We start from the raw sequence: 21,738 nt of genomic DNA, 5'->3' as shown, positions 1-21,738 counted from the left end.
GAGGAAGCAGCCAAGGCAGACAACAGGTGTCGGAGGCTCCAGGGAGAGCGGCCGAGCCGGACAGTGGCTGACGGAGACCCCAAGAGAGCGGCAGTGGTAACCCTGCACCAGGGGTAACTGCAACTGGAGTGGCCGCTGCTAGTAGGGAGTCAGTGGTGGGTCTTGGGGCCAGAATTCAGCTACCCTGAATAGCACACTGGGAGGATGGTCTCATGCAGACAAATAAAGGAACCCAGCACAGCGTGGGCAGTCCAGCACCTACCCTGAATTGGGCCTCTGGGTCCTGGAAGAGAGCCTAGCGGATAATCCTACCTTGAACTGGGGGAAAGGCGGCGCAATGGGCCACCAAATGAGACCTGGCGATGATACCAAGATAATCTAGTGTCGTAAGGATTGGACTGTGGGGGCCCATGGTGCCTAGGGGAGAGCGGAGTGAGACCCGGAGTGCTCTTGGAGCAGGTCAACTACAGGTCGACCTGGAGGCAATGCTGGTGATTCCGGGCTTGGTGTCTCACTAAGTGGGTGGATGGTACCCTGGGGCAGAATCTGTTGCCGGGCCCGGTGGGTGCACGCATCTGAGCTAGGGGTTGTGGCAAAGAGCTATGAGCAGGGACAAAGCAGTGGCCCTGTTCCAGGGGAAGATCGATAAATGTACCAAGCCCAGCAGGGACTGGAGAGAGGGAGGAGATGAAGCCCCCCTGCGGAGTGCAACCCAGTTGGAACCTACGGCTTCAATAGCAGAAGCTGTACATGACTCCCGCTCCTCCCTGGAGAGTAAGATTGGGGAATTTAGTGTTGACCCGTCCCTGCTCCGCCATGATCGCCGCAAAACTGTGGAGAGAGTCACAGAGGTGGAGGGGCGGCTCACCAAGGTTGAGGACACTGCCAACTCCTTCCATGGTGAATTGAGCATCTGGGCCTCCTGGACACCAGAGTGGAGGACGCCAAGGGCAGGTCCTGAAGGAACAATATCTGCAAGTGATGGTCCCGGAGTGAACAGAGGGGCCCAGCCTACTGCTTTCATAACCGAAGTACTTCGAGCCTGGGTCCCACAGGACTCGCTGTCAGTTTGTTTTGCGGTGGAGCAGGCGCACAATATCCTGGGTGTGAGGCTGTCCCCAGAGGCTCTCCCTTGATCGATCATTGCCTGTCTATTTAACTTTGTAGACAGAGACACCCTACTTCATGTGGCAAACTACTCTGTGACGCTTACAAGGTAATGCTCTTTCCTGATTACAGCAGAGGTGTACCTTTCAAGCAGTCAAGAAGAAGCTCCGAGGGATGCAGATCACATACATGCTACAGTTTACAGCATGCCTAAAGTCATCTATAATGATCATAGACTGTTCTTTGATACCCCGCAGAGTTCCTGGGCATGGGTGGAGGAATGACCGATTCCCTGCCAGAGGGATCGTTAAAAATCTTTCACTCTTGCAAAGACTCAATGGCTGCTGCTTTGAAGCCGCTGCCTCTGCATCACAGGAAAAACCGACAACACAGATCAGAGGACACAACTCCATTTTGACTGCAGCAGCTGTGATCGGCCTCGGAAGAGGGGTCTCCAGGCCATAGCAGAGACGGGGAGTGATGGTTCCCACCGGATAATCGCTGGAACTTCTTTATGGTCATTTAGTGGTCACAGCGTACTAAATCATTGCTACTGAATAGGGGTCAAGCGAACTCTGCTCTCTAGCAATTCGAGTTTTGTTGGGGAGTTTGTGTTTGTATTTTCAGGGCAACTGATGCTTCAAGGGGGGAAGAGTAGGGAGTTGGGTGTCTGGTGGTCACTAGTTGTGGCACTCCCAGCAGTTGGTTGGTGTATTCATGTATTTACTGTTCCGTTTTGCAATCTCAGTGATCGGGCGCCTCACATTAGAGGGCTTAGCAGGTGTTCACACACATATCTCAACACAAGGGGTCTATAGGCAATGGCAGATCAAATGATTGTCTAGTGGAACATAAACGGTCTCAACAGCAAGATCAAAGATCAAGCACAGGGCAGTCATGGCATATGTCAAGAGACATGGCCCTATGGTCATCCTGCTACAAGAGGTGCACCCCCTGGGGACTAAGTGCTATTATTGGGAGAAATTTGGGTACAATCGAGTATACCACTCAGGCTACATGAGGGGATCCTTGGGGGGTGGCCATTTTCCTAAAGTGATTGTTTCCGCTTGAGGTCCGAGAGGTGCATAATGACCAGCAGGTGCGATTCATGGTGCTGCACAGGGTGCTGGGGGCATTGCGTGGATGCTAGGGAGTGTGAATGCACCATCTCAACTGCTTGGGTGACCCTGGAGGCAGTGGCTAGGCACCTAACTGCAGCTGTCCCCAGGTTCATGTTAATGGGGGGAGACTTCAATGCATTCATGAACCCGGAGAAGGACACAACCTTTGCTCCAGGAGTCCCTTGCACTATCCACCTTAGATCCTGGTCAGACCCACTGGGATTAGTGGACGGCTGGCGGTTCCAACGCCATGCCGAGAGGCAATACACCTATTACTCTCCCCATATAATGTTTTCTCGCCTAGATTATTTATTTCTCCCCACCTCAGATAATGGGTTAGTTATGCAGCCCAATATCCATCCCCAAGCACTCTCGGACCACTCCCTGATGTTGCTAGCTCCTATATTCAGCAAAATTGAGTTGGGTACACTCCCAAGGTGGATTTATGAAATGGGTACAAAGTGGGTAAGTTGATCTACTGGCAGGCAAAGGCTGACCGCCCTTGCAACATGGTATCCAAACTGCAGACAGCAGAGGGTAAGAGTCTGACTGGGGTGGATGGTCTAGCACGGGGCTGCACTTCCCATTTCCAGGACCTATACACCACTCAAGAGTCCCCTTCCAGGGATCAGGATAGGCCCATAACCTTAGATCTGCCAGTGTGAAAATGATCAGCCCAGGAGAGCAGGGACCTTGACGAACCACTCACTGCAGAGAAAATCCAACAAGTAAATTCAGAAATGCCTTCGGGAAAAGTCCCAGGCCCTAAAGGGTTTCCGCTGGAACTCCTTAAATGCTATTCTTCCCCCATTGATACCCTATCTACTGGTGTCATATTAGAGGGTATTCCTCAATAGGAGATTCGCAAGATCTTATAGGTGCAACCATCATGATTATCCTGAAACCAGATAAGCCCCCAGAGGATTGTGGATCCTATAAACCTATTTCTCTCATTAATGTGGAGGTGAAAATCATGGCTAAGGTATTGGCCACACACATGGGCACGGTGGTGCGGTCACTAGGCCATGCTGATCAGAACGGTTTCATGCTGATCAGGGGCACCCACCATTTTCTGCATCGAATGCATCTGGCAGTTGCCCGATCAGAAGAGTTGAAGAGAGACGTGGTGCTACTACTAATCAACATTGAGCAGACATTTGATGCAGTGCAATAACCGTATGGGTATCCATATTGTACACAGATCTGTGAGCCTAAGTCCGGGTCAACAAGGGCCTTTCTGGAATATTCCCTGTCGAGAGCGGCACATGGCAAGGTTGCCCCTAATCTCCATTGCTATTTGCACTGGTAATGAAGCCTCTGGGAAAGCTCATGCGAATTGACGCTAGACTCTGTGGCTTCGACTGGTGGGAGGGGTGGAAGATTGGGTTTCGTTATACGCAGATGATATGCTCCTCTTTATCCAGAGACCCCAAGATACCCTCCAGAGGCTTAAGGACATCTTAGAGATTTACAGGGAGAACTTGGAACTTAAGGTCAACTGGAACAAATCAACCTTGATACCCATTTGGGAGGAGATAGCTTAGGACTGGGTAGATCCTCATCTACGGATAGCGGGGACTGTTTCCAATATTTTGGTATGATAGTAGCGCACTCTAAATTTAGGTATTGGGACTTTAAACAACGTCCTGGTGGTGGCTAGTGTACAGAGAGACATGGAAGAGTGGTCTAAGCTACTGCTCTCGATTGCAGGTCGGAGGGGCACTTTTGAAGATAGTTTCTCTCCCTCGATTCTTTTTTTGTTTTTGTTTTTGAAGACCTTTATTTGCATCATTAGGATAAACATGTGCGGGCCTACAACCAATCCGTCCGGCCACAAGTCAAAGACGATCAAAAAATCAAAATAAGCGACACAAGGCCAGTTGGCAGGCAAGCAAACATAATTAAACAATGCTAGAAATGGGAGAAGCGGCAATAACGGCCCAATATCAGGATCAATGAGGTCCATTTTATGATAAGGGGACAAGGCTCATGACTGACTCACAAACAAGGGATAACCCAGAAACAGGAATACACCCATGCTGAAACGAAAGGAGGGGGGGGGTTTGGGGGGGGAGGAGGATGTAAGGGCACGAGTCGATCGCAGCACAAAATAAACGTAAAATATAGTGGAGAAGCATACAAGTGCTACCAAGATCTTATGTCCCCCACCCAATAACACGCTAACAGAGGCAAGGGGAACGGATAAACTGTACGAACCGAACCCACTTCTAACAATACGAGCCTGGAAAAAAAGGGGGGGGGAAAGGGGGGGAAAGGGGATAGGGAAGGGGAAGGGGGGAAAAATAGGGGGGGAGACAAAGGGGAGGAAACCAAAAAGGGGGGGACAGAAAGGGGGGGAAAGGAAGGAGAAAGAGCAAAACAAAGAAATATAAAAGGAGAAACACAATCGTGCAAGATGGGCGCCACCCCGGGCCGGGCGACCCGCGGCTAATAGTACAGAAGAAAGTGGAGAGCTGGCGAAAAGAAGGGCATGGCAGTCACGACGAAGCATCGAAACCGATAAAAGTGGCATAGCAACAGACCCTAACCCACTCATGCCTGAGAAGCGAGGACAGAAGCGGCACCGCTATAAAGGAATAGAAAAGGGCCATAGAACCAAAAGAAAACATCTGAAAGACCCCACCCACCCGTCCCACCCCGCACCCCTGCAGAAGGCTACGGCCTACCCTCCAAACAGCGTGCCTGTCGCCCTAATCCGAAACCCGAAATATAGTGAAAAAAGAAAGTAGAGAAAAAGGACAAAAAGAGGAGGAGAGGAAATACAAAACAAAAATAAATGTGAGGGAGGAGCTAGAGGATATGAGCAAACACATTCGGCCGCGACCCTCCCCCGACCAACAAATGAATAAGCATCAAGTCAATACTACATCTTCACATACAGCAAAAATCACAGGGAGGGGAAGGAGGAAGAGATTGTAACGATTCACCGTATCAGGGAGTACATACATCAGTGCAACGGGCAGGTAAACCAGCAAACTATCATGTCGTACAACTCACCCCAAACCCTTCCTAACCACGAAACCAACCCAATAAAGGAGAATGTGGAGCGGACCACCCAGCACAAAATAATCGTAATGTTGTCCAGAATCACGGCAGTGATATAAATCAGGGAGAGCCTTCGTACGGAGGGAATACAAAAAGTCAATAAAGCAAGTCAATTGTAGTAGCAACGACAGGGCAAGCAAAGGCAAGCCGGAGTCCAGATGCGCAATTCGACAATACAAAGGTACCCCTCCAGGACAAAAGTTCGAATCCAACGAAGCGGGATCAAACAGCGGCCCACCATAAGTCCCAGGTGCCCGGGAAGGAGCAGATCTCCGCGGCGTGTGGAAGTCCTCGAAATCCAGGCGGTGAGAAGGCAGAGGGTCAAAAGTCACCGGCCCATCAGTCGGCCGAAGAATAACAACAGCAACTCCTGGCGCAGCCGAAGGGGGCGAAGCAATGGCGGCATCAGGACGAAAGGGGTGCATGGAAGAGCGGCGGCCCAAAATGGCGGCGAGCCGCATGGGGTCGGCAGAGGCACCGGGGGCCAAGACAGCGTACAATGACATCAAGGCGTCCAGGACATCTCCGGGCGTGGGCGCTCGAGTACACACCCAGGCCTCCGCACAGTCCAGCCGGTAAGGAGCGCCGATGCAGAGCGGAGCATCCCCCGCGTTGTCGGTAGCCATCTTGTGAGTTTCGCCGCCCCACACTCCACCGTGGGCCCCCAAACAGTTCCCAAATGGAGGACTTTACAGACCTCCGGAGGCTCCCAACAACGGCCTCACCGGCACAGGATGGGCGAGCCCCCCCATTGGGGGTGGTATTGGTCCCCTCCGAACAGTGGCAGGCCCCACAGGCGAGAGCCAGGCGCGGGGTTCAGGGCCGCCGGACAGGACAAAGGCGAAGGGACCCCTTCACACGGTCAGCCCCCAACACATCTCGTCCCCCTCCAGCCGCACGGCCCAGTCGTCGGGGCCGGTTCAGGATCTCCGAGGCACACGCACAACGGTTCCCACCAGTGGCTCACTTTCGCGGCCGGGGCCGGCAATCTCTTCTCCGCCGGTCAGGTCCCGCAGGCGAGGTCCCTGTCTCGGGTGCCCGGAGGCCCCAATCTCACCGAGGGCACAGCTGCGGACCCACAGCACACAGGAACCTCCGGACCAGACGGTGAGTAAGAGTGGATCTTTAAATTTCAAATTCTGTATTGAAGTATCGTAGCAGTGCAGGATATATTGCAGGATAGTCGAGGTTAGCCGGAGGGCCGACGGAGCCGAGCTAAAAGGCGGCCATTCCGTCCTCGAGCTAGGCTCCTCCCCCTCTCCCTCGATTCTTGTATGTGGTTCAGCACTCTCCCCATGTCTTATACCCTACCTTCTTTACCGAATTGCAGACACACATCTCTACTTTACTCTAGGAAGGAACGATCCCATGGGTGTCCTAAGAAAAGTGCCACTTCTCTCCATTCAGTGCAGGTTAAGGTGGACTGACATTTGGCTAAATTATTGGGCCTCCCAACTGGTTAATATTAACTACTGGTTTTGAGAAGACAGGGAAGACCTGGCTTACAGACTAGAACTAGCCCTGCTTCACCCTTACGGACTGCACTCTTTACTATGTGGTCGGGTGCACCTGCACTCCCTGTCATCGATTACGCAGGTGCGAATCCACTGTTCGTACGTGGCACTCTGTTATATGAAATGGTATAGCACCCTCACACGGGCATCCCCTCTTTGGCATGGGACGTGGCTGGTGGAAACAGCAGGTCTGTGGGATTTGATTGGAATCTCTACAATACGATATATCTGGGGAGATGGGAACATAAAATCTTTCCAGGATCTAACAGTGGAGATCAACCTACACCCCTTCCAGCTCTATCAATACCTTCAACAGCAACGCGCTCTGGAAAGCTGTAGTGGTAGTCTAGTGACTCTTCTTGAATTTAAACCCATTGAATGTCAATTGGTTACCGATGAGTTTGGTGGAGGGGGTATATCCAAACCGGATAAATCTCTAGTCACACACACACGATCCCCTGGGGACATTGAGGGCCGAGGGGGATGTAGAGGTCAATGAGGACGAGGAGTTGGCTGACGCAACAATGGACTTGAGGACTCTTGCTATTTCCATGTGTCTCTGCCTGATTCAGTTCAGGTGCTTCCATCAGATTTACTATTCTCCCGAGCGCCTCTGCCGCATGGGACAAGCTGGAGACCCCGCATGTCTGGGTGTCGTTTCACTCTGGGGCTCCCTCTACCATGCACTTTGGACCTGCTCGGGGCACAAGCATAATGGACTGCAATAAATAGTTGAATAGGGCGGGTAGGTGGGAATACCCTTGGCTCTCTATCTCAAGATTATTATGCTGGTAACAAGATTCCAGAGCCATTCCCTCCCCAATTGCCACGGCGTACATGATGGCCAAGAGAGACTTGGCCAGGCATTGGAGGGATGTGCAGGCACCGCCAATACATGAATGGGTCAAGGAAATGGACTCCTGCGCAGTAATGGAAAAGTTGATGTACGAGGCCCGAGGGTTCCTCAGAAACATGGACGCATATGGGGGTGTGATCCAGGGGCAAGGAACGAACTGGATGAGATCACGGACAGGCGCCAGATGGTTTTTCACTCTTAAAAAATATAAAGTGACTCTGACTCCTACTACCCAGAGATAAACGCTATATCCTTTGAAGTGTATAACTCTGCTTGCTGTGTGTGTACTGATTGGTAGTCTAATCGTGGGCCTTGCAGACCTGAGCATGTTGCTATTTTCTGCAAAAATGAAAACAATAAAATGTGTTATAAAAAAAAGAAGATTCTCCACGCTGCCAGTGGCAACCTTTTGAGCAGTAATTTTATTTAGTTATTATTTTATTGTTAGTATTTATAAAGTGCCAGGCTAGCCACGTGGGGCAGGGGAGCGCTAGACATAGCACAGCATTTTAACAGAAGTGTTTACAAAGACAGAAGAACCAGAGTGGGGAGAGCCACAGGACACAGTCTAGAATAGCAGGAAGATTGAGAAGAGTAAGTTTTAAGGCCTTAGTATAGATAAGAACACGAGTGTAATTTAGTTCTGCAGAAAATTTACATATGTTTTTCCACACTCAATATTTCTGATTTTTTCGTTTTCAGATTCACCCTTGTTATTACATTATTTGTTCCACATCACAAATTACAAAAATAGAATATTTAGCTAAGTCAAACATCATATACCTCATAATACACTGTGTTATATCTGTGTGTAAAATATGAATGTGCAAGTTGGTCTAGCCTGGGTTTGTATTCTGTGAATTGAGGCAAAGCAGTTAAAAAACACATAAGAATGATTTTCTGCTCTATGAGCAGCAGCACAGAAATCTCTCACAGTCTGGCGGTGCCAAGCCTCGCTGCTGACACTTGTGAACATGAGGTTAAAAAAGAAGAGTCGCTGTTCTATTCCGTGTCATTTGCCAAGGCACATTCTGGCTCCCACATGCTGAAAACAGAAGCGCATGCCTGCGCTCCCGAGCTGCAAATCATCGGGCTGAAGACTGACAGCTGGGCCTGGAGAAGGCACACCTTTGGCTTACTTTTAAGTAGGCAAAGTGTTAATCCCTGCAGTGGCGATTAAAAGGGCTGCGGCGTCTCACCTTTCACACGCTAACCTAAACAAACAGCACACATGTCAGCCCCACCACTGTCCGGCTCATTTCCTGCCATGGAATTCTGGCTGGAGTCTGTGTGCACTCTATATATAAAAAAAAAACGCTTCTTGTCTGAAAGACTGTGCTTCGATTCCATCAGTACATCTCGAGAGAAGTTTGTGAACTATTTGAGGACGCGGGTAATTTTCCCTTAAATAACTGAACCATCTTGCACATGTACACTTTTCACGGCCCACCATAAAGGCCTCTTGGATCATATCCAGGTGGCATAAAGATCAATTAGCGTTCGGTTCTGATTTCATATAACATAGTTTAGGAGTAATAAAAATGGAAATCTTAATATCCAGGTAATGGTTATGAAAGGGCGCACGACTTGGTTTATGGGCAGCACGTGAAGCACCCATGTACGCACGCACCCACGTAAGCACACACCCACGCACGCAAATCACACACTCACAGCAAGGTTCCGAAGGCACTGTTGGCTTCTGTGTAGGGACCCCTCTGGCCTTCCTTTGGAATGGGACCAGGTACACCACAGTAAGTTACCGGCCCCCCTCCGTATACCTTCCCACAGGGCACCTTGGTGGGTATGACACAAAATATGCTTCACTTGGGCAGGGTTGGATTGGGATTAAACATCGACCCGGGCATGATAAAAAAATGTGGCCCACATTTGCATAATGCCTTTACGCAAAACACTGCTTCGGTGAAATTTTATTTAAAAAAAATGAAAGGGGAGGGTTAAAAAAAATGCACTGATTAGTTTACAAGGGTGAAACACACCTGAAAACAAGTGAGGCCACTTGTGCTCATGCCCCATGCCCCCCGCTCAGTATGGACACATTAATTGACCTGCCCAGCGAGAGAAAAGGACTGACACCTCTGCCTGTTGATAAAAGGGAGGTAATGGACGCCCATCTACCTTCAGAAAGGCCATTCAGGCACCCACTGTGCCGCTGGCGATATCCGAACAACGCAGAAACCACCCAAATCGGCCCCTCAGGCTACTCAAAAAAGCAGCCCACAGATAGAATTTGGATACCCGCCCCTCGGGCATTGCCCGAGTGCCCGCGTTACCAATCGGACGCAGCACTTGGGAATGCTTCGTTTTGTGGCACATGCACAAAGGTATCCCATCATTTGTCCCCTTGCTGTTTTGTAGGAGGTACATTTGTGCACACACACACACACGAAAACATACACACATGCACGCAAATATACATATAGACCCTGAGCCCCCCCACACTCACTTGCAATCACAATGAGCTACGAAATCTTTTGGAATCACACATTGCACCAGGAACGCAGACATGGGTGCAGACTCCCACTGCGTTCCTCGTGCACTTATATTGATTCAGACCATAGTGAGTAATCTGTACAAAATGATGATTCTATTCAGAAATACTTCCCCTGTCAATGCAACAGCTACCTGAAGTGATGCTTCAAGTAGATTGTAAAATGTCACCTCATTCTGTCAAAGGAGGATGATTATAAATCTGACTTGGCTTACGACCAGAAAATATCCCTTACAGCATTTTCTGTTATCAAACTTTACAGACTAAACACGTGTAGTCGCCTAAGGCTGTTAACGTCACGTGAATGTGATCAGTGACTGTGGCCAGGCACCATATAAATATTTTGACAGATTAGATCTTCATTCCATTTTTTAGAAAATATTAATAGTTTTGTTCTCATTTTCCACATTCCATTTTAAGACGTTATACCAATAAACCTCATTATATATTGCTTTCAATCTTTATGACATTTCTTAAGCAAACAAGTCTTCTCAGAGACTTTTGCATGCCATACTGGTTAGGGCAGGTAACGCAGTTAATTTCTTAAAGGCAGGAATATTATATCACGAAAAAGGGCTTTTTGCATGGGAAGATGTAAAAAGGAATAACCTATGGAACAGAGCCATTTACACTGGCGCAGGGGCATTATGCATCATTGCAACTGTGTCCCGTTTCTCTGTGTCCAGAAGAAACTGTCCTTCCAATTAATTTGAATGATGAGACTGTGTTGCCAGAAAAACAATGATTGATATATATTATATTTGGAACTGAAATGCACGATGTAACATCTAGAGAGAAACCCCACACCCAGCTCCGGCTTTAGTGCTGGTAGTACCCGGCGCAACAAGGTTTTTTGGTGCCCCTCCCCCACCTCCACCTGGGATTACTTCACTACCACCAGGGAAAAGTTTCCCTCATCTCTCGATAGCACCTCTCTCATGTACATTGTATTTGTTTTAAAGCACTGGTAATGGCTGGTTTTACTAATCCAATCAGCAATCCACAGAAAAACGCAGATCTATTCTTTGCAGCAGGCATATTAACCCTCTGTGCAGAGGAAATGGCGAGTCAAAACTGCCACTAGACAAACCTCCATTTCTCTCTCTCTCTAGCACGAACATTAATCATGAGAGTTATCTTGACATTTTTATTACTGCCTGAAAGCTGGGTGGACGAGGAACTCTGCAGCAAGTGCCATTTAATCGTAAGTTATTGCTCAACACAGCGCCCCCCACCAGAGATAAGTGCCCCCCTCCAGGTCAGGGCCCAGTGCAGCTGCACCGGTCGCACTGCCCTAAAGCTGGCCCTGCTCACACCTGAAAAAGGATGTATTTTCGAGTTTTGAGGTTCCAAGCAAGGAAGTTCCAGCAAACACCACCTCAACACCATCTTCATCCCCCCAGCCATCCTCACAAAATGTGACCAGGACATCCGGTGGCATGGCCTGTGCTCCATCGCCTTCTCTCTTCCAGGGAGGAGAATGGTTGGATTATGCGTTCAATGTCCCAAGAGTTTTGTGTGTTCAGAATAGCCTTGCTCACACCTTTGAGTGTGTTCAAAAGACATGATAGATCTGTCAATCATCAGTGAGCGTATTATCTGTATAGATCTGCTGCTCTCCCAGAATCCCTTTAGTTGACCTACATGGGGATGTGTCTTCATTTGAGTATTGCAGTTCCTTGACTTCTAGTGGTCTTCCACAAAATCTGTGCATTTCTCATAGGATCTATGGGTTCCTTGCAGAGTCTATGGCTGGCACACAGTTGTGCGTATCTTTTTTTTTGTAATTTCTTTTTGCACATAAGGTCATGTCGGACACGGAGACAGAGGTAGAGGCTGCTGGTACGAGCAAGCTTGAACGGATGCTGCTGGTTAAGCAACAAAGCTTGCAAACTATTGATGGAAAAATTGATACGCTCAATCTTCGCATGGACAATATGGCGTCCAAGCTTGATAAACATGCAGCGTGCCTCACGGAAGCCGAGCAGCGCATCTCTAACTCAGAGGACAAGATGGAGGGAATCGCAAAATCGTGTGCGCAAATGGAGAAGCTGCTCGCCGTGATCATGCCAAGAATGAGGACCTCGAAGCTAGGTCCCGGCGCAACAACCTGCGCATTTTAGGGGTCCTGGAGTCTAAGAACATCGTGAAAATGGAGCTCTACATTGAGGACATGTTAAAAACGCTATTTGGGGCCGAAAATGTTTCCAACCTGCTGGTGGTGGAATGAGCACATCGTTCGCTTGCGCCGCGCCCGGTTCCAGGGGCTCCTCCACGCCCCATAATAGCCAAACTCCTGAATTACAGAGACCGCGACACGGCCTTGCGGCTGGCGAGAGAAATGGGTGCCACGAAATATCAGGGCATGGAGGTTCAGCTCTTCCCATACTTCACTTCAGCGGTGCAACAGGCCAGACGCGGATTCCAACCTGTAAAGAAGAAGTTGCAGGCGTTGGAAATACAATACGCGATGCTGTATGCAGCCCGGCTCAAGATCCAACATGGCAACAAACCACAGATTTTTACGACTCCGAAGGACGCTATGCAGTACGTCAAACAGCTTGAACACAAAACTTGCGCGATGCCGGAACATGACGAGGTGGAAGATGAGGATTGATGTTGCTGTGTGTGACATATAGCGCCTTTCTTTCATTGGAATATGCACACTGATAGAGTGTGGGACACTTGAAACTGTTTGAGTCTTCTCTCTATGGTTTTACATTATGGCTGTGCAACAGAGGTATGGGCGTGTGCCATATTATGGCCACTAGGATGGAACCTGCCCACGCATTTCAAGTTTATTAAGTCATTTGGAGACTGGTAATGGTCTCTCTGAGTCCCCTTTCTTTAGCTTGCTAACCCAGGGAACTGATAATGACAGTACGATTTGCTTGTTTACTGCATGGGTCATTCTTGTTACTGTGCTTATACCTTTTTTTTTTAAAAACAGATTTTATTGTCTGAACACACATGTTATGCAAAGCTCTGCCATCCAGAGTCTACTGCCATCATCAATATATCAGTAATAGCTTCAGCAATTTTAGCAAAGAAAAGGAAATAGAAGGGAAGAGATGAAGAAAAACACAACCACCCAACCCCCCTCCCCAAAAAGTCCCCCCCCTTACGCCGCTGCTTGTCCCACTAACAACATAATGTCCATATACAGAGTTTGCCATGTCCACCAAAGCACCAACCATGGTATCACGTAGTCAAGTATATCAGAGAGTCGGGAGGGTGGCCTCTTTGGGCGGCGGGTCCAGGTCCAGACCCCTATAGTCTGCCCACCTCTTCCAGATTTTACAGTGCTTTCGGGGACATCACCTGGATATAAATATGGGCTGTTCCAGTCCCATACAGAAGTTCATCCAGTTCTTTCAGGCGGCTAGTGACGGGGCCTGAGGCGCCTTCCATGCTTTGGCTTTATCGCGTTTCGCCAATGTAAAGCCTAGTAACAGTAAGTGGCACTTGTACCTGTTGCCCCCTACCCCAGCCATTTCAAAAAACAAGGGAACCCAAATAAGTACCAAGGACCTTGGGCAATAGATTATTAAGGAAAACAATGGTCCTTAGAAAAAGGAATTTATCAGTACAATATAACATATAGACTCCAATAAGTACTATATCTCAGAGTTTTTCAGTGCCCAGCCGGGCCTGAATTTTAATTTCAAGTACAAAAAATATATATACAACGACCACAGGGTCTGATTTAGGAGTTGATAGGGTACAAGCCTGCACCTATCCAAAGTACATTCGAACAACGTTCGAGGAAGGAAAGATAAGGGTAAACAAAGAGGAAGCAAAGAAGTTCAGGCAAAAAGAACATGGGAGCCAACTGTCCCTTGCATCATTAATATCATTCACAAGCAAATTAGGACAAACAATAACTGTAACAAAATTAACATAATAGACAGGTTACAGAATTGTCAAAAAGTGTCGACGGCGTTTCGATCCCCCGGCTCCTATTGAACTGGGATCATCATCAGGACTTTCTAATTTATTGCCTGTAAGAACTTTTGTCATAAGCCTGTTTAAAGTAAAAAAAGTGGGAGGAAAGAAAGAAAATTCTTTTTACATATAACGCACTTAGTTCAGGACTTTTTCACATTCAGACAATATTTCTTGCTGTTCATGCCGAGGGCTACAAACAAGTAGGCGGACCAATCATGAAGGCGACCCGTGACGAGTGAGTAATGGCCTCATGCAGACACACTGTGTGTGACAACGAACAGCGGCGCAATCTTGTGAGTGTAAGTGAAGTATATACTTGGAAGTGTTACCGCTTGTGCATACAGGCAGTGAAGCACTCGTGGCGAGTTCGTAATGGAGCTAGCGTATTTACCGTGTGAACATAATAGTCGAATGTTGGACATACCTTATGGCGCAAGGATTACTCTGTTGTCCCGAGTTGGAGTGAACGTAGTGCACATTGCCTAAGGATTAAAAGACGGGGGTCAGTGCCGTGCTGAGCCGTTTGTGTCATGATAAATCAGTGGACTAAGGTGCCTAAAATTACCTCCGTTGAGACTCGGTAAGCATCAACCTTGCGGAGCACGAATTACTCCCTTGCAGTGAGTTGGAGGTATAATGCCTGGGGAATTTAAGGAAGCAAATAAGTTTCGTGGTGGGCCGTTTAGGCGTGCCTGGTGGTGGTGTAAATTGCCACCCCCGTCTTTTAATCCTTAGGCAATGTGCACTACGTTCACTCCAACTCGGGACAACAGAGTAATCCTTGCGCCATAAGGTATGTCCAACATTCGACTATTATGTTCACACGGTAAATACGCTAGCTCCATTACGAACTCGCCACGAGTGCTTCACTGCCTGTATGCACAAGCGGTAACACTTCCAAGTATATACTTCACTTGCACAAGCGGTAACACTTCCAAGTATATACTTCACTTACACTCACAAGATTGCGCCGCTGTTCGTTGTCACACACAGTGTGTCTGCATGAGGCCATTACTCACTCGTCACGGGTCGCCTTCATGATTGGTCCGCCTACTTGTTTGTAGCCCTCGGCATGAACAGCAAGAAATATTGTCTGAATGTGAAAAAGTCCTGAACTAAGTGCGTTATATGTAAAAAGAATTTTCTTTCTTTCCTCCCACTTTTTTTACTTTAAACAGGCTTATGACAAAAGTTCTTACAGGCAATAAATTAGAAAGTCCTGATGATGATCCCAGTTCAATAGGAGCCGGGGGATCGAAACGCCGTCGACACTTTTTGACAATTCTGTAACCTGTCTATTATGTTAATTTTGTTACAGTTATTGTTTGTCCTAATTTGCTTGTGAATGATATTAATGATGCAAGGGACAGTTGGCTCCCATGTTCTTTTTGCCTGAACTTCTTTGCTTCCTCTTTGTTTACCCTTATCTTTCCTTCCTCGAACGTTGTTCGAATGTACTTTGGATAGGTGCAGGCTTGTACCCTATCAACTCCTAAATCAGACCCTGTGGTCGTTGTATATATATTTTTTATACTTGAAATTAAAATTCAGGCCCGGCTGGGCACTGAAAAACTCTGAGATATAGTACTTATTGGAGTCTATATGTTATATTGTACTGATAAATTCCTTTTTCTAAGGACCATTGTTTTCCCTACCCCAGCCATGACATGCAATAGAGCTAACTTAGGGTCCCTCTGGAGCTCCCAGGCCAGAACCTCATCCAGGCATCGATGCACCCCATCCCAGAATCTCCACAGCGCTGAGCACTCTCATACCGTGTGCAGCAGTGTACCTACTCCCAATCCGCATCGGAGACATTCGGGGGACGCCACCATGCCCGCCCTCCACAAGCGCTGTCGGGTAAAATATGTGCATTGTAAATAGCGGAATTGAATCAGTCACAGGCGAGTAGAGATTGCCGCCCCCTGGGACTCTCTAGGGCCTCTACCCAGTCCTCCCCATCCAGGTCTCCCACGTCCTGTTCCCATGCTGTCTTAAGTCGAAGCAGGTCAGAGGAGCTATGACGCACAAGTATCTGGTAGATACGTGATAGCTTCTTATTGGGCAATTCCCCCATAAAGAGTTTGGCTTCCAAAGGGCTGAACCCGGGGAGCTGCTCCAGACCCACCAGATAGGGTGTCAAAGCATGACGAAACTGGAGATATTTGAAGAACTGGGTGCGGGGCATTCCGAATTCCTCCTGCAAATTTTCAAAAGATTTGAGAGCGCACCCTGACATAACGTCGCCAAGGGTAGAGATGCCAATCGCATCCCATCCTCGAAAGCCCATCAACATGTCCATCTAGGGCAGTCTAGCATTGCGCCAAAGGGGGGTTTCCTGGGTGAGCACATTTCTCCAGCCCATTCTACGCAGCGCTTGCTTCCACACACCAAAGACTACCTGCGTGGCCGAGGGAAGGGGTCTCCGAAGCGGCGCCGAATACAACAACGTATGTAAGGACGCCGAGCCCATCAAGAACCTCTCATCAGCGTAGGCCGGGTCTCCCCTATCGCCATACCACCAGTCATTCAACACCAATAGATGCGCCGCCTGATAATATGAAAGCACATCCGACGTGGCTAGCCCCCGTGTATGTCGATAAAAAGCACGCCCACAATGCCACCCGCGCAATGCCCCCCTCCCACAGAAACCCACTCAACGCCGAATTAAGTTGCCGGAACCAGCGGGGCGAAATCGCATGCGGGTGATTTTGTAGTTGGTACACCAGGAGTGGGAGCGCCACCATCTTAAAAATACCAGACCTGCCGAGAATAGACAGCGGCATCTTAGTCCAAACCTTCATGTCTTCGCTTGTGCGATCCCATACCGGGTTAAGGTTGCGATCGCGGGAGACAGCCGCATCCTCAGATAAAAAGACTCCTAAATATTTCACCCCTTCCATTGCCAACTGAAGGCCCCATGCCCATTCTCCTATGTTCTGTCGACCACCTAGTGTCCAAAGCGTGAATTTGCCTGGGTTCATATAAAGGCCAGAGGTTTCACCAAAAAATTGTAGGATGCGCAACAACAGGGGCCCGGAGCGGTCCAGGTCAGTAAGAAAAAATAAAACATTGTCCGCGTATAACGCAATTTTATCAGTGAGGCCCGCCGACCATCGAAACCCTTAAAGTTGGGCGTCGATGCGCACCCATGCGGCAAGAGGCTCCATAGCGAGCTCGAATAAATATGGGGAGAGGGGACAGCCCTGCCGTGTCCCACGTTGGACTGGAAACGAGCGAGAGACCGCACCCCCTACGCGCACTGAGGCCGCGAGATCCGTATATAGCAACTGGACATACGCCAGGAAGCGTGGGCCAAAGTTGAGACGTCGCAATAAAGCAAACAGATATGTCCAGCTCAGGGAGTCAAAGGCCCTGTCCATATCCGCCAGGAACAGCGCCGCCGGCTCCCCCAAACACCCCCAGGCTGATATCGCGACCTGGGCCCGCCTAATGTTATGGCGAGTAGCCCGCCGTGGCATAAATCCAGCCTGGTCCGGGTGGACCAGATCCGTAATATACGGCTTGAGCCTAGTGGCAAAGGCCTTAGCCAGGATCTTGGCCTCCGTGTTCAGTAAGGAGATTGGGCGATACGACGTATGACTCTCCGGGGGTCTCCCGGGCTTAAGGAAAACCACCACCTCAGCATGTCGCCAGTCCGGTGGGAGCGCTCCACTCTCACACGCCTCCTCCACAACCGGCCGGAGAAACGGGCCCAGTTGTACCGAAAACCGCCGGAAGAATTCGCTAGGAAACCTGTTGGGGCCCGGTGCCTTACCCGGATTCAGCTCGCCCAATGCCACGCCTAATTCGTCATCCGATAGGGGCCGGTCCAAGAGGTCATGCACCTCATCTGAGACAGCTCTCGGGGGAAGATCATCTATAAAGCGTTCGACAACCTCAGCCTCCAGTCACTCCCGGGGCGCGTACAGCCCCTCATAGTACCCTGCAAAGCTCTCTGCGATCGCAGTGGGTTCGAGTATGGGTTCCCCACTGGGGTCCAGGATCTGGGGCAACGGTTGGGCGTGCATGATGCCTTGACACAGGCGGTGTAGCATCTTACAGGATTTGTGGCCCCGCTGGTAGATCCGACTACGGGTGGCCAGCCAGGCCTGCCAAGCTTCGTCCATCAGTACTGTGGCATACTGCTGCTGCGCCAGAGCCAGCCAGAGCCTGGCAGGTCCACCACCCTCTTCCCAACCACTGCACTCCAGCGCCTCCAGCTCCGCCTCGCGCCGCAACAGATCCTTCCGTTTCTCCCTCCGGGCCGCCGCGCAGCAGGAAATATCTACTCCTTGCAACGTGGGCTTTAGGGCCTCCCAAAGGGTAGTCGGGGAGTCCACCTAACCCACGTTGGAGGTCAGGTAATGATCTATTTCGACAGTCATGTGTGCCCTGTATTCGTCCTGCATCAAATGCCAGGCCGACATACGCCACCGAAAAGGCTGTTTGGCCGGGCCCACGCTAAATGTGACAGTTACTGGCGAGTGGTCAGATAGCGCCCGTGGCAGAATCTCTGCCGATAACACTCTATGGGCTAGTACCTTCGGGACTAAAATGTAATCCAGTCTGGAGAAGGAATCTCTTGCTGTGGAAAAGTACGTGTAGTCCCTACGGGGCCCATGTTTATATCTCCAAGTGTCTACCCAGTCAAGGCCCGTCACCAATGCATGCAGTCTGGTAGCGAATCCCCCCTCCCCCCGCCCTGGGCTTCTGCCATACTCCACCACCTTTCACGGCTCCTCTCCATCACGTCATTCCAGTCGCCCCTATAAAAGACAGGGTATCGGGCATGGCACCCCAAAGGGACAAGAGCCTCTCCACCAGTGACCACTGTAGCGGCGGTGGGGCATATACACTACCAAGAGTCACTTTATCACCTCCAACCTCACCCTGCACAAAGATGTATCTGCCCTGTGTATCCGTCCAGATGCGTTTGTGTACATAAGGAACCCTACTGTGTATAAGGACCGCTACCCCCCTGGTGCCCCTCATAAAGCCTGAGTGGTATGCGTGCGTAAACCCAGAACGCTGGAGACACAGTGCCTTCGTACCGAGTAGATGAGTTTCTTGCAATAACAGAATATCCACCCCCGCCCTTCTGGTGTACTGAAAGACCGCCCCCCGTCTCACCTTGTCCAACATCCCCCGTACATTCCAGCTCAAAACTCGTAACAATCCAGGGCCTACCTGCCCTCCCTCCCCACCATAGGACATTTGGGTGATATAGCCTACATAGAACTAGCGTCTCCAAGGCACAGCAGGTGCAGTACATGGCAATCAGCAAGCAGCAAAACATGCGCAAACAATCCCCCCACTCCCAACCGCAAACCCCAACCCCCTCTCCTCCCCCCACCCCGTACCTCCCAAACGTGGAAGCATCTGTCGCGGTAGGATCGTAGTCTAGTCCCCAACGGGGGAACAAGAACCACCCCCTCCAATGGATCCCCAGGCGTCAGCCCATCTGAACAAGGCTGTCACTCCCTCCCACCCATTTGGACCGGGTTGGGCTCCCAGCCTTAAGCAGCAGTGCACCTGAGCATCCGCACCAACCATACCCAAAAACCTGTGTGCATGTCCCACAACAGCCAAGGCGCATCAGTTTGCTGTTCCTGTGCCGGGTCACCCGGGCGAGAGGCTGAGCGAGAGCGCGAGCCACGGCTCGAACGCGATCTCCTGCGGCGCCGGCACTGACTTCTGAGGCCCTCCCGGGCTATTCCACTTGAGGATGAGTCCGATTCTCCCTCCCTGGCCGTGTTGACCAGAATCTTCACAGTTTCGTCCGTCCACTGGAAGACCTCCTCCAGTGTGTCGAAGAACAGGGAGCGGGACTTGTAGATGACACGCAGTCACGCCGGGTAGAGTAACGCGTACTGGAGCTTGAGGCCACGGAGGCGGGCCTTGGCCGCGAGAAATGACTGGCGTTGTTGCTGCACCAGCCTCGTTTAGTCCGGAAAGATGAGGATATTTGCGTTCTCATGTGTGAGTGTGCCCTTCATTCTCGCTTGCCGCAGGATGGTATCCCAATCTGAATAATTTAGGAATTTGGCTATGAGCGGCCGTGGGCGCGCTCCAATTGGGGGTTTCTGCGTGAGCGCCCGGTGTGCCCTCTCTACCACGAAGCAGCGAGATAAAGCGTCCGCCAGGATCCAGCCCTCCAACCATTGAGCCAGGAAGCGCTCCACCTTGTCCCCCTCACAGCCCTCCGGGAGGCCAACAAAGCGCAGGTTGTTCCGTCGGGTGCGCCCTTCCGCATCCTCGACCCACATAGCCAGGCCCTTTTGTACCTTCTACATGGCCGCAACTTTTTTCTTTAGAATGGACACATCGTCTTCCACCTTCGAGATGCGAGTCTCCGCCCCAGTGATGCGCTCCACAGCGTTCCGTAAGTCCTGGCGGAGGAGGGTGACATCGGACCCAACCGCCCCTATGTTGGTGTCCAGCATGTCCCTTGACTGCGTGATTGCTGCCAACAATGCCGCGTTGTCGGGTACAGGCACCTGTGACCCCCCCAGCGCTGACCGCCTCCGTAAACTTGTCTATCGTCCCCTGCTTGCCCTGGCGTCCTCTGGCCCCACCACGCGTCATCTTACTCACGCATAGCGTTCCAAACAGCAGAGTTTCTGGTGCCCGTCCTATCCTGCAGTCCCAGAGGAGGCAGGGCCGGCCAGACAGATGGCCCAGCAGTCTTTGGCCGTTGATCGCAGGCCCCGGGGTCAGTGAACACTGCTACCGGCACTGACTCGCTGCTCTGCCGGTCCGGCTAACAGCGAGGCTGCAGGCGCGGACACATGATCGGGGCCGGGATCCAGCAATGCCCAAGCAGCTCCAAGGGTCCCCACACACACACCCTCCACTGGTCTCCAGGCACCGCAGAATTCCCCCACCGGGGCCCAATCTGGCCTCCGAGGCTCTCAGCCACCAGGCACACTCGACTCACCGCTGCGGCGATGACCCAGCCGACCGCCTCAGCACGTCTCCCGCAGGTCGGGCAGCCTTCGCCAGGTCCCACTCACTCTCCGCTCCCACTGGGGTGCCCACTGCAGTTCAGTGCGGCTGCCCGGCTGCGTCCCGCCGCAGGCTCACTCAAGGGCGAAGGGGCGTCTCATAATGGCGGCCGCTCCCGCTCCAGGATTCTGCCTCTGCTCCGTCCGGCGGGGCACCGCCGCCCCCTCCACGGCTTACCAGCGGGGGAGCACGGGGCCAAGTCACACTCCGCCCCCCAGGTGGGCGCACGAGCCGCGCTCCGCCCACGACTGCCGCCGGCAGTCGCGTCCGGCCTGGGCCACTCTAAAATCGAGGTCCCGGCTTTGTAGACCCCGCCGGACCCCGCAGGCCTCGCCGGGCCACCGCTCGTCACCCGGAGCCGCTACAAGGCCGCAGCTGCCGCCGAACATCACCCCCAGACCAGGCAACAGCACAGGAGCATTGGGTGCCCTCGTAGATGCTCAGGGCCAGGATCTATGGTCAGGACAGATTAAGGCTGGTCGGAGCTCACGCTCTACATGACCGCCATGATCGCCGGCTAAGCCACGCCCCACTGTACATATACCTTTGACGCCTGTTTTGCTGATGTTCTAATTACTGTAGCCTGTGAAAGTGCTGAACTATTATGTT

The sequence above is a fragment of the Lissotriton helveticus genome, chromosome 2_1, assembly GCF_964261635.1.
Source record: "Lissotriton helveticus chromosome 2_1, aLisHel1.1, whole genome shotgun sequence".
Lineage (NCBI taxonomy): Eukaryota > Metazoa > Chordata > Amphibia > Caudata > Salamandridae > Lissotriton > Lissotriton helveticus.
The sequence above is the reverse complement of the archived record's forward strand: the minus strand, read 5'-3'. Positions refer to the sequence as shown.